This window comes from Physeter macrocephalus, chromosome 9 (assembly GCF_002837175.3).
Source record: "Physeter macrocephalus isolate SW-GA chromosome 9, ASM283717v5, whole genome shotgun sequence".
Taxonomy (NCBI): domain Eukaryota; kingdom Metazoa; phylum Chordata; class Mammalia; order Artiodactyla; family Physeteridae; genus Physeter; species Physeter macrocephalus.
Window position 1 is genome coordinate 75,559,009 of NC_041222.1, and position 13,440 is coordinate 75,572,448.

Genomic DNA, 13,440 nt, shown 5'->3' on the forward strand with positions numbered 1-13,440 from the left:
TCCATGCAAATGGAAATCAAGAGAAAGCTGGAGTAGCAATACTTGTATCAGATAAAATAGACTTTAAAATAAAGACTGTTACAAGAGACAAGGAAAGACACTACATAATGATCAAGGGATCAATCCAAGAAGAAGATATAACAATTATAAACATTTATGCACTCAACATAGGAGCACCTCAATACATAAGGCAAATGCTAACAGCCATAAAAGGGGAAACTGACAGTAACACAATAATAGTGGGGGACTATAACACCCACTTACACCAATGGACAGATCATCCAAACAGAAAAGAAAGAAAGAAATACAAGCTTTAAATGACACAACAGACCAAGTAGATTTAATTGATGTTTATAGGACATTCTACTCGAAGGTGGCAGAATACACTTTCTTCTCAAGTGCACGTGGAACATTCTCCAGCATAGATCACATCTTGGGTCACAAATCAAGCCTCGGAAAATTTAAGAACACTGAAATTGTATCAAGTATCTTTTCTGACCTCAATGCTATGAGATTACAAATCAATTACGGGAAAAAAAAAACTGTAAAAAACACAAATACATGGAGGCTACACAGTGCACTACTAAATAACCAAGAGATCACTGAAAAAATCAAAGAGGAAATTAATACATAAAAACAAATGACAACGAAAACACGATGACCCAAAACATATGGGACGCAGCAAAAGCAGTTCTAAGAGGGAAGTTTATAGCAATTCAAACTAACCTCAAGAAACAAGAAAAATCTCAAATAAACAATTTAACCTTACATCTAAAGCAACTAGAGAAAGAAGAACAAAGAAAACCCAGTCAGTAGAAGGAAAGAAATCATAAAGATCAGAGCAGAAATAAATGAAATAGAAACAAAGAAAACAATAGCAAAGATCAAGAAAACTAAAAGTTGGTTCCTTGAAAAGATAAACAAAATTGATAAACCTTTAGCCAGACTCATCAAGAAAAAAAGGGAGAGGATGCAAATCAATAAAATTAGAAATGAAAAAGGAGAAATCAGAATTGACACCGCAGAAATACAAAAGATTATAAGAGACTACTACAAACAACTATATGCCAATAAAATGGACAACCTCAAAGAAATGGACAAATTCTTGGAAAGGTATAACCTTCCAAGACTGAAACAGGAAGAATTAGAAAATATAAACAGACCTATCACAAGTAATGAAATTGAAACTGTAATTATAAATCTTCCAACAAATAGAAGTCCAGGACCAGATGGCTTCACAGGTGAATTCTATCAAACATTTAGAGAAGAGCTAACACCTATCCTTCTCAAATTCTTCCAAAAAATTGCAGAGGGAGGAACACTCCGAAATTCATTCTACGAGGCCACTATCACCCTGATACCAAAACCAGACAAGGATATCACAAAAAAGGAAAACTACAGACAAATATCACTTATGAACATAGACGCAAAAATTCTCAACAAAATACTAGCAAACAGAATCCAACAACACATTAAAAGGATTATACACCATGATCAAGCAGGATTTATCCCAGGAATGCAAGAATTCTTCAATATACACAAATCAATCAATGTGATACACCATATTAACAAATTCAGGAATAAAGACCATATGATCATCTCAATTGATGCAGAAAAGGCTTTTGACAAAATTCAACAGCCATTTATGATAAAAACTCTCCAAAAAGTGGGCACAGAGGGAACCTATCTCAACATAATAAAGCCATACACGACAAACCCACAGCAAACATCATTCTCAATGGTGAAAAACTGAAAGCATTTCCTCTAAGATCAGGAACAAGACAACGATGTCCATTCTCGCCACTATTATTTGACAAAGTTTTGGAAGTCTTAGCCAAGATAATTGGAAAAGAAAAAGAAATAAAAGGAATACAAATTGGAAAAGAAGAAGTAAAGCTGTCACTGTTTGCAGATGACATGATACTATACATAGAAAATCCTAAAGATGCCTCCAGAAAACTACTAGAACTAATCAATGAATTTGGTAAGGTTGCAGGATTCAAAATTAATGCACAGAAATCTCTTGCATTCCTGTATTCTAACAATGAAAAATCAGAAAGAGAAATTAAGGAAACCATCCCATTCACCATTGCAACAAAAAGAACAAAAAACCTAGGAATAAACCTACCTAAGGATGCAAAAGACCTGTATTCAGAAAACTATAAAACACTGATGAAAGAAATCAAAGATGACATAAACAGATGGAGAAATACACCATGTTCTTGGACTGGAAGAATCAATATTGTGAAAATGACTATATTACCCAAAGCAATCAACAGATTCAATGCAATCTATTAAATTACCAATGGCATTCTTCACAGAATTAAAACAAAAAATTTTACAATTTGTATAGAAACACAAAAGACCTCAAATAGCCAAAGCAATCTTGAGAAAGACAAACAGAGCTGGAGGAATCAGGCTCCCCAACTTCAAACTATACTACAAAGCTACAGTAATCAAGACAGTATGGTACTGGCACCAAAAAAGAAATATAGATCAACAGTACAGGAGAGAAAGCCCAGAGATAAACCTACGCACATATGGTCACCTAATTTATGACAAAGGAAGCAAGAATATACAATGGAGAAAAGACAGCCTCTTCAATAAGTGGTGCTGGGAAAACTGGACAGCTACGTGTAAAAGAATGAAATTAGAACACTACCTAACACCATACACAAAAATAAACTCAAAATGGATTAAAGACCTAAATGTAAGACAGACACTGTAAAACTCTTAGAGGAGAACATATGCAGAACACTCTTTGACATAAATCACAACAACATCTTTTTTGACCCACCTCCTAGAGTAATGAAAATAAAAACAAAAATAAACAAATGGGACCTAATGAAACTTAAAAGCTTTTGCACAGCAAAGGAAACTATAAATAAGACAAAAAGACAACCCTCAGAATGGGAGAAAATATTTGCAAATGAAGCAATGGACAAAGGATTAATCTCCAAAATATAAAAACAGCTCATGGAGCTCAGTATCAAAAAAACAAACAATCCAATTAAAAAGTGGGCAGGAGGGCTTCCCTGGTGGCACAGTGGTTGGGAGTCCGCCTGCCGATGCAGGGGATATGGGTTCGTGCCCCGGTCTGGGAAGATCCCACGTGTCACGGAGCGGCTGGGCCCGTGAGCCATGGCTGCTGAGCCTGCGCATCCGGAGCCTGTGCTCCACAATGGGAGAGGCCACAACAGTGAGAGGCCCGCGTACCACAAAAAAAAAAAAAAAAAAAAAAAAAAGTGGGCAGGAGACCTAAATAGACATTTCACCAAAGAAGACATACAGATGGCAAAGAGGCACATGAAAAGATGCTCAACATCACTAATTATTAGAGAAATGTAAATCAAAACTACAATGAGGTATCACCTCACACTGGTCAGAATGGACATCATCAAAAAATCTACAAACAGTAAATGCTGGAGAGGGCATGGAGAAAAGGGAACCCTTTTGCACTGTTGGTGGGAATGTAAATTGATACAGCCACTATGGAGAACAGTATGGAGGTTCCTTAAAAAACTAAAAATAGAATTACCATATGATCCAGCAATCCCACTACTGGGCATATACCCAGAGAAAACCATAATTCAAAAAAGACACATGCACCCCAATGTTCATTGCAGCACTATTTACAATAGCCAGGACATGGAAGCAACCTAACTGTCCAAAACAGATGAATGGATAAAGAAAATGAGGTACATATATACATATGTATATATACATATAAAAAGTTAGAATTTGGGTCATTTGTAGAGATGTGGTTGGACATAGAGACTGTCATACAAAGTGAAGTAAGTCAGAAAGAGAAAAACAAATATCATATATTAATGCATATATGTGAAATCTAGAAAAATGGTACAGATGAACCTATTTGCAGGGCAGGAATAGAGACGTAGATGTAGAGAACAGACATGTGGATGGTGGGGGAAGGAGAGGGTGGGACAAATTGGGGGATTAGGATAGACATATGTACACTACCATGCATAAAACAGATAGCTAATGGGAACAATCTATAAAGCACAGGAAGCTCAGCTCGGTGCTCTGTGACAACCTAGATGAGTGGGATGGGGGGAGGGGTGGGAGGACGGTCCAAGAGGGAGAGGATATAGTTATACATATAGCTGATTCACTTCATTGTACAGCAGAAACTAACACAACATTGTAAAGCAATTATACTCCAATTTAAAAAAAGACAAAGTAAATGTCTAAGCATAAATTGTGATGAGTACTATGAAGGAAGAGAGTGGATTCTATGATTGAGAGAGATGAAGCCAGACGCAGTCAGAGAAATCTTCCACTATGAAGTGGAAGTGAAGGAAGCCCATGTGAGCTGGGATCTGAGGAGTACGTGGGAGTTAGGAGGAGTTGGAGGGAGGGGTGCAATGGGAATGTTCCAGTCAGAAGGAGCAGCAAGTGCAAAGGCCCAGGAGGGGATGCACTTGACCAGATACAGGGGAATAACTAAGGCCAGCACATGGTGACAAAAAAAGGAGAGTAGCCCAGGATGAGGCCAGAGAGTTCAGAAGGGCCAGGTGATACAGGATGTTGTAGGTAATGTAAAGGAGCTTGGATTTCATTCTAAGTGTGATGATTCCCCCAATGAAGGACCATGAGCACAAAAGGGATGGTCTAATTCAGAAAGACCCTCTGGCTACCAGTTATCCAATGGATTTGAGGGTGGGGAGGTGCAGGGTGCCTCAGGAGTGGAAGCTATATGAGCAATAGGAGACAACTGCAGCAAATTGGGGAGAGACCAGGCAGCTTGGACGAGAGGGCTGACGTGGAGATGGGCAAGGTGAGGACACCGGGGAGCTGTGTCTCTGTCTGTATACAAAAGCATGGCACTGGAGGACTGGTGGAAAGAGAAAAGAACATGACCCAACACAGAGTGCTGGGGAGCCCCAACATTTACAAACAAGGGTCAGGCTGTCATAGGTGGAGTTGGTAATAACGACCATGATCTCCAACAATTACGGAGCTCTTGCCATGTGCCAAACTCTTCTGCCCATTTTTTTAATCAGATTGTGTGGTTTGTTTTGTTTTGTTTTTGAGTTGTATGCATTCTTCATATATTTTGGGTATTAGCCCCTTATCCAGTATATGGTTTGCAAATATCTTCTCCCACTCCATAGGTTGCCATTTCATTCTGTTGATTGTTTCTTTTGCCGTGCAGAAGCATTTTAGTTTGATGCAGTCTCACTTGTTGATTTTTGATTTTGTTGCTTGTTGGAGTCCTGATTTCTTAACCAAATCCCAGATCCTGGCTAACAGCCAGTTATTCTTGAGATCCCCCTGAGAAATCACCAACATGAGCAAGAATTCGGACTGAGGCCATTCTGTATGCATGACTTATTGAAATACAATGCCATGTAAGTAATGAATGGCAGACTGCAGCAACACACCTCTCCTGAAGAGCTATGCACAGTCATTACCTCTAACTTTGGCTCTCTGTGTTCAATGTAAAATGTTTATTAACATTATAATCTTGCACTTGTATAAATATTTCTCACTTTGAATTCATTTAACCATATTCTTGAAAAATAATAAGGTATATACTGTAAAAACAAGTTGGCTTAGAATTTTCCATCTCAAATGTGTAATAGGACACTATCCAAACCAAGGTGCTAATATAAATCATGTTGGATCACGTGATGTTATGGTTAAAACTGCAAGGGTTGTGGATTTTGGACTCAGGTGAACATTTTTTTCAAGTTCCTGCTTCACCATTTATTAACTAGTTCTTTAACCTTGCTGTGTCATTTTCTCATCTGATAAATCACAATCTCACAAGGTCATTATGAAAAGTAAATGAGACAGTGTATAAAAGTGCTGTGCCCTGCATCTGACCACTGTGAGCCTCTTCCTCTCCCACTCCTCAGGTGGTCAGATTTCAGGGGTCAGGCCAATAGCCAGCTCCCCAGTACTGTGTCATACAAATGTAATACTGGCTGAGCGTCAAGAGGGGTCTTAGGAATCACCTACTTTACCACTCTACTCTCCTTGATTTAACAGATGAGAAAAATTGAGGCCAAGAGAAGTGATTCCATTTTTTATTCTATTTAGTCAATACGTTTATTTATTCAAATATTTATTGAGCACCTCCCAAGAAAAGCACTGTGTAAGGTCATTGACATTTGAGCATCCACTGTGAACTCAACAGTGTGCTAGGTGCTATGAACACGAGACCTATAAAAGGTGAAATATGTTTACAGACACGCCTTCTCAAGACACCAGTGCTTGGGGAGGAGTGGGGAAGGGGTGCAGGAGGACAGACAAAGGCTATGGAAATGGTTATGAATGATCCCTTGAAATGAAAGAAATAAATTAATAATCAACACATAAAGCAAAAATTATTACAATTCATGATAAATCCATCCATATCGAATCCATCATGATCAATCACAAGCCACCCCACAGTTAATCAGTACACCCCATCTTGCACAGAACAGGACCACACCAAAACCTCTGCCCCACAGTACTCCCCAGATGTGATTCTACTCCCCAAAGGGAAGGTAAACATTCATGGCAAAATCAGCTGCTTTCCAGAAACCCTGTGTGGAGTAGAAACCCTCTTGAGGTGCTTTCCACATCTGTAATTAGGAGAAACTGTTATTCTTTTCCTGCCCATTCTCAGTGAATAGACTACTTCCGGACCCTGATGAAGTCAATTCAAACAGCAGACAGGTGGCCATGACAGTGCAGAGGGAAAATCAATGCGATCTATGTGAGTGTGTGTGCGTGTAGTGTATTTGGGAACTCACTAGCACAGAGGCCAGAGTGGAAAAGGGCAGAATATTCATTATCTAATGTTACAATAATGTTTTGTAACAAACAACCACAAAACATCAGCAGCATACAACATTCAGCATTTATTTCTCACATGGCTGGAGGTGGCCCTGCCAATCTCAGCTAAGCCCTCCCATGTGTTTGCAGGTTGATCGGCACTTCGCTGGTCCAGACTAAGCTCAGCTGGGTGGCTTGGCTCTAAGCAGCAGGTCCAGCCAGGTGTGGCTCTTCAGAGTGGGTTGGGCTCAGGCCAGTTCTATGTGTGTCAAGTCTGGAGCTCTGATTCAGAGAACAACAGCTACTGAGGGCAAACTCTTCTCAAGGTGATGACAGAAGCACAAGAGGACAAACAGAAAAATATGATGCTTCTTAAGGCCTAGGCTCAAAATATGCACATTGTCCCTTCTGTCCACATTCCATCAGCCAGTTGATCAGATGGCCAAGCTCAGAGTCAAGAAGCAGAAAACTACACTCAGCTCTAGGGGGAGGAGCTGCCAAGTCACATGGCAAAGGCAACGGGTGTGGGTAAAGCATGGGAAGAACAGGGCTAATAAGTCAATATATACCTCAGACAGGTAGAAAGAATAAGTAGCTAAACCAAAACAGAGCACCAAAAACAGTGTAATGCCATCCACTAGCATTCGATCAATAAGAAATACAGCTCTAAAAAAATCACTCCCTTCTGCAAGACGAAAAAGTTCTGGAGATCTGCTGCACAACAATGTGAATATATTTAACACTGCTGAACTGCACACTTCAAAACAGTTAAGATGATAAATTTTACGTATGTGTTTTACCAGGATTGAATTTTTTTTTTTAAAAAAGAGCAAAATTAGGGAATTCCCTGGCAGTCCAGTGGTTAAGACGCTGGGCTTTCACTGCCGTGGGCCCAGGTTCAATCTCTGGTCAGGGAACTAAGATCCCACAAGCCGCGAGGCGCAGCTAAATAAATAAAAACGAAAAAATAAATTAATAAAAAGAGCAAAATTATTCCATTATAGATTCTGTCTGTGGTAGTCAGCCTCCAAGAAGGTCTCCAAAAATCCCAACCTCCTGACGTTCACACCTGTGTAGCCTCCTCCCACATTGTTCCAGAAGTGATCGTGTGTCACTTCCACAACTAGGTTATAAAAGGTTGTGGCTTTCATTTCTCTCTCTCTTGCTCTCTCTCCCTCTCTCTCATCACTCACTCTGAAGGAAACCAGCTACCATGTTATGAAGACCCTCAGGCAGCCTTCAGAGAGGCAGACACAGCAAAGAACTGAGGTCTCCAGTCAACATCAGGTGATGACCTGAATCCTGCCAATAACCATGTGAGTGAGCTTGGAAGCAGATCCTCCCTGAGTTGAGCTTTGAGATGAAACTGCAGCCCCACTGAGAGCTCAACTTCCAGTCCCAGATTCCTGGTCTTCAGAAACTGTAAGATGATAAATACTTGTTATTTAGAGCTGCTAAGTTTTGGGGTAATTTGTAATGCAGCAATAAAATAATACCCTATGGGATGATCATTGATATTCATGATGACCCTGAACACTAAAATATCCTGACATGTTTTCTGAATCATCAATAAGAAGCTGCAATTGCAGAAGGTCTCCTGATACTGTTGAAGGCTTAGTTATATTCAAATTTCCTTGTGACACTAATCATGACCCTCAGTCAGCAAGGAAGTTTGATTAAGCTGAAACCCATATTTCCCTGCCCCTTCAGGGTAACTAAGAATTTATTACAGAGATGAACCAAGAAAGAGTAAGAGAGAGGAGACAAATAATGAGCAACTCAGCAATTTCCATTCATTTAAAAGAATGCTGTAAAGAAAACTTAGAAAATGTATACCACATGAGCAAAAGTTTTGAAAGACTGGCATACTTTGAATTAACCCAAGAAAACTCAACTAACTTTTCTTCAAGATGATAAAGAAAAGAAGAAGCTATCTTTACCAGAGTTACACAGCATAATAGTATCTACCATTCAAAGAGAATTTGGAGGAGAAACTTAGTTGTCTGGAGAATTTATACTTGTAAAAACTATCGTCATTACTGTATTGATTAAAAGGTAAGAGAAAATGTATCTGGAGTGTGTTTAAATGAAAGAAAGAAAGGGAGGGAAGGAGGGAGGGAGGAAGGAGGAAGGAAGGAAGGAAGGGAGGGAGGGAAGGAAAATAGGTAATGTATGTCATCAAAGTGTTGTCTGAATCAACTGGCCACTGATAGAGAAGATAGAAGAGATAGAGACATGATAAAAAGTAGGCAAAAGTGTATTTTTGTTCTGTTTTAAGTGGATTTAATTTAACTAAAATGAGTATTCACAACCTAACGCCAATAAAGGAGTATTCTACAACATCACTGGTGTCAGTGATAGTTACCATCAGGTGCAACGTCAGCAGAAACACTAGTAGCCAGTTAAGAAGTAAACCAAGCTGGAGGAAATGAAAGTCAAGGTCAATTTAGATTCTTAGCATATCAGACATTATTCATTCCTGCTTCGCCAGCTCACTTTCCTGAGTCCCTCACTGCTGCTGGGACTTGTAAATTAGGTAGGAAAGATCCCAACTGTGTGTGTGCATGATATATCATACATATAGAAGTATATAAAATGCATATGTACAGTTTAAGGTAAAATAATACAATAAACACTTGTGCATCTGTATTAGTCTGGGTTATCCAGAAAAACAGAACCAATAGGAAATATATAGATATATAGAAGATTTATTATGAGGAATTGGCTCATGCAATTATGGAGTCTGTGGTCTGCTACCATGATCTACTTTCTGCAAGCTGGAGGCCCAGGAAAGCCAGTGGCATAGTTCTAAGTCCAAGCCCAAAGACCTGAGAACCAAGAGCCCAACGTCCAAGGGTAAAAGAAGACAGATGTCCCAGCTCAAAAGAGACAGCAAATTCACCCTTCCTCTGCCATTTTGTTATATTCAGGCCCTCAGTGTACTGGATCATGCCCACCAGCATTTGTGAGGGCCATCTGCTTTACTCAGTCTATCAATTAAAATACTAACCTCTTCTAGAAACACCCATAATGTTTTACAAGCTACCTGGGCACCTCTTAGCTCAGTCAAGTTGAGACGTAAAATTAACCATCACACTGTCCAATATATAGGTTAAAGATAGAATATTGCCAGTTTACCAGAAGACGTTTTGTGCCTCTTCTGACACACATCATCTTGAATTTTTGGTTAATCATTCTCTTGCTTTTCTGCATAGTTTTATTACACATGTATATATCCTTAGACTATAAACATATTGCTTAAATGGGAATTACATAGATTTAATTCTTCTAATCAGCATTATGGTTTTGATATGCCTTTGTATCAATAGCTGTAATTCATTCATACTATTGGCTATACAGTGTTTCATCGTTTGAATATGCAATGATTTATTAAGCCATCTCATCGCTGATGGATTTTCAGGTTGTTTCCAGTCTGGAGCTATTATGAACACAACTTCCTGTACATTTGTGTACATGTGTCCTGGAGTGTTAACCTAGGAATAAAATTGCAGAACTGTAGGGTATATGCCTATTCAGTTTTATTCTATCATGCCAAACTGTCTTTCAAGAAAGGTGACACCAATTTACATTTCTCCCAGTGGAGGATGAGTATTCTTAATTCCTAATATCCCATATACACATCTTCATAGTATAAGTTTTGTATTTCTTTTATTAATTTTTTCCTAATTATTTTGTTCTTTTCGATGCTGCTGTAAATGGGATTTTTCTTCTTAATTTCCCTTTCAGACTGTTCATTGCTGGTGTATAGAAATACAATGGCTTTTTGTATATTGATTGTGTAGCCTGAAACCTTTCTGGACTCATTTATCAGCTCTAATAGGGTCATCGTAGATGTCTCAGAATTTTCTGTATACAACATCATATAATCTGGAAGTATAGTTTTACTTATTCCTTTCTAATCTGGATGCCTTTATTTCTTTTTCTTGTCTAATTGCCCTGGCTAGAATCTCCAGTAGAATGCTGGATGGAAGTGATGAGAACAGACATGCTTGCTTGCTCCTGATCATAGGGGAAACATTCAGTCTTTCACCGTTAAGTAGAATATTTGCCGTGGGGTCCACAGATGCTCTTTATCAGGTTGAGGATTTTGTATTCCTAGTTTGTTGAGTATTTTATCATCTCTTCATGATATGCATTTGTCAAATGCTTTTTCTGCATCTATTGAGGTAGCAAAAATCATTTTACCTTTGTGCAAACTTTGTTCTAGGCCCTTTGAGTGACCCTTTTTAGTTATGAAGATGTGAAGCAAGTTCACAACCACTACTTCCAGGAGAATGTATAATAGGCTACTTTGGGGCTTGATTAAGACCTGGGATTTGGTCTGTGGAGCTCTTCCATGCATCTATTTGAATTCTCAAAATTAAACCAAGATCAAGGACCCATCTGGAAGGGAAGAGGTGCTGATGTAACCTCTTCTTAATGAGACTTGTCAGATGTGAGACCACTGTTATGGGAATATCTGCCCTGCCCAGCCATCCTGGTAGATGCTTTGCTTCCTAGGGAAGTGCTTGTGTGCATTAAGGTGCTCCCCCCTGCACCCCATCTAACCCCTGTAGAAGGAGCAGCTGCATACAGGAGGCTTTCTACAGCCACTATTACCAGATAAGACTTACAGTGCAGGATGTCCTCGGTCTGGGGGCAATCTGGACTTGGGTCACTGTAGTAACACATGCAGAAAGCAGTGCCTTGCTGAGGGTCTCTTCAGGCTTCCAGGGTACCATGTGCCTCAGTTAGTACAGCAGTTTCTGCAGTAGATAGACAGGACCTAATATCAGATTGCCCAACAGCTGAGAAGCCCTGAGACAACCAGGACCAGCAGGTGGCACTCTCAGTAGTCAAAAATGTGAAACTCAGCTCAGAGTCACTTCTGAGTTCTGCTGTCCTGGAAGCAAGCACAGGAGGATTCGTTCACTGACTCTTGAGAAAAAAAGTGCTGGATAGCTTTACTTTGACCCATCAGATACACCCTCCAACCTTCTCTTCCCTGTGTCCGGGAGATTGGCATGCACTGGCGGACTCAACAGACTCTCTAGCTCTCTGTCTTCCAGTTGGGACTGGCCAGTGGGGTTTGGTCACTAGCAGGAGATCAAAGGGCAAGAGAAGGGGAAGGGAGGTCATTTATTCTCCTGATTCCCTCCCTGTTGGGTCAATAAGGGGTGTCTATCTATCTCTCTTCCTAAGGCCACATTTCTTATCAGACATCTCTATCCAAACAGCGCGTTCTCTCTCACATGCTCTCTCTCTCCCCTCCCACCCTAGCCCAATGAAGGCTCCCTTCCACTGCCCCTCATGCCTCCCCTCACTTACTAAGACTAGGACCCTGTGTTGCTTTAACTGACTCCACTTGCATCTCTGTAAATAGCCCCTTTACTGAACCCTTTTCAAATAACCCAACTTGAGTGTGCTGTTTCCTGCCACCACTATGACTAGTACAGAAAATATGAGGTCCTTGGACATATCTTGGGAGGGACATCTGGGGAGAAGAAACAGAATTTCTGCTAACCATTCTGCGTTTGAATGTTGAAAGAAATGTGAACTCTATTATTTTTTTTTTTTTTACCCGAACTGGTAAAGCAGAGCACAGGTTACAGCAATGCTTATACATCTATCCCCCTACCTGCCTGGAAGCACCTGGAGGGTAACAGTATTCACCTTTGGAGTCCTGCGGACGGTAGATGTTCAAGAAATGTTCATCAAGCACAACTGAACTGTAAGACCTTAGGCCTCACCTCTCTCTCCAGGTCTGTTCCTTCATCTGTACAACCTCTATCCAGGAACACTGAAATTTCACCCACTTGAGCTACATAAGAAAAAAAGTCGGTGCACGGGTAATTGAAATATTCTTTAGATAAATGCTTTTATGTCAGCTTTATTGTTTTCAAGAACAGAACACAGAGTAATATGATCTTGGATAATTAAGGAGGTTGGGCAGAATGTCATTGGAAGTACTTTTAATCAAGTATTTTAAATGGCACATAATTAACATTGTTTTAAAGCAAAATGGCCCTTCAAAGGGTGCTTCTTCCCCTTAAGTAATTTACCTGAGAACAGGAACCAGATTAAATAGCAGAGCCATGACATGTGCCACTATGGACCAGTCTATATTTGACACCAAAAGAAATCTGCCTTGTATTGTATTATTGTGACAAAATGCCAGGTTACAAAACACCGTGTACAGCATGATCCCAACTTCATAAAATATTCATACCCATTTATCTATGAGGGACGGGGGATCATTTTGGGAACGGACGCTTGTTGCATGCCGGTGCGGGAAAGTGTGAATTCATTTTCTGCTTTTTCTTTTTACAACATTTAAAAAACAAATAAATGCTCTTTCCATTGGTGAAGAGGAGCCAGAGGGTCCGGCCTGCAAGGGCAAGGCTCCCCTGCAGTGGAGAGGGGCTACGAGAGGAGGACCGCAGGTGCAGGGACTCGGGGTCGGCTCCCTCCTGCCTGCGGGAGGCTCCACTTACCGCACGAGGGAAACGGGCGTGGAGGGCGCAGCGAGAACTGGCTGGAAGTGGGGGAAAGGGGAAGCGGTGGGCCGCCGGGTGCGCGGGTCTCGCCGGGCGCTGCGGGGGGCGGGGCGGATGGGGGCGGAGCCTCGGCGTGGGTCGGGTCTCGTCCGAGAAG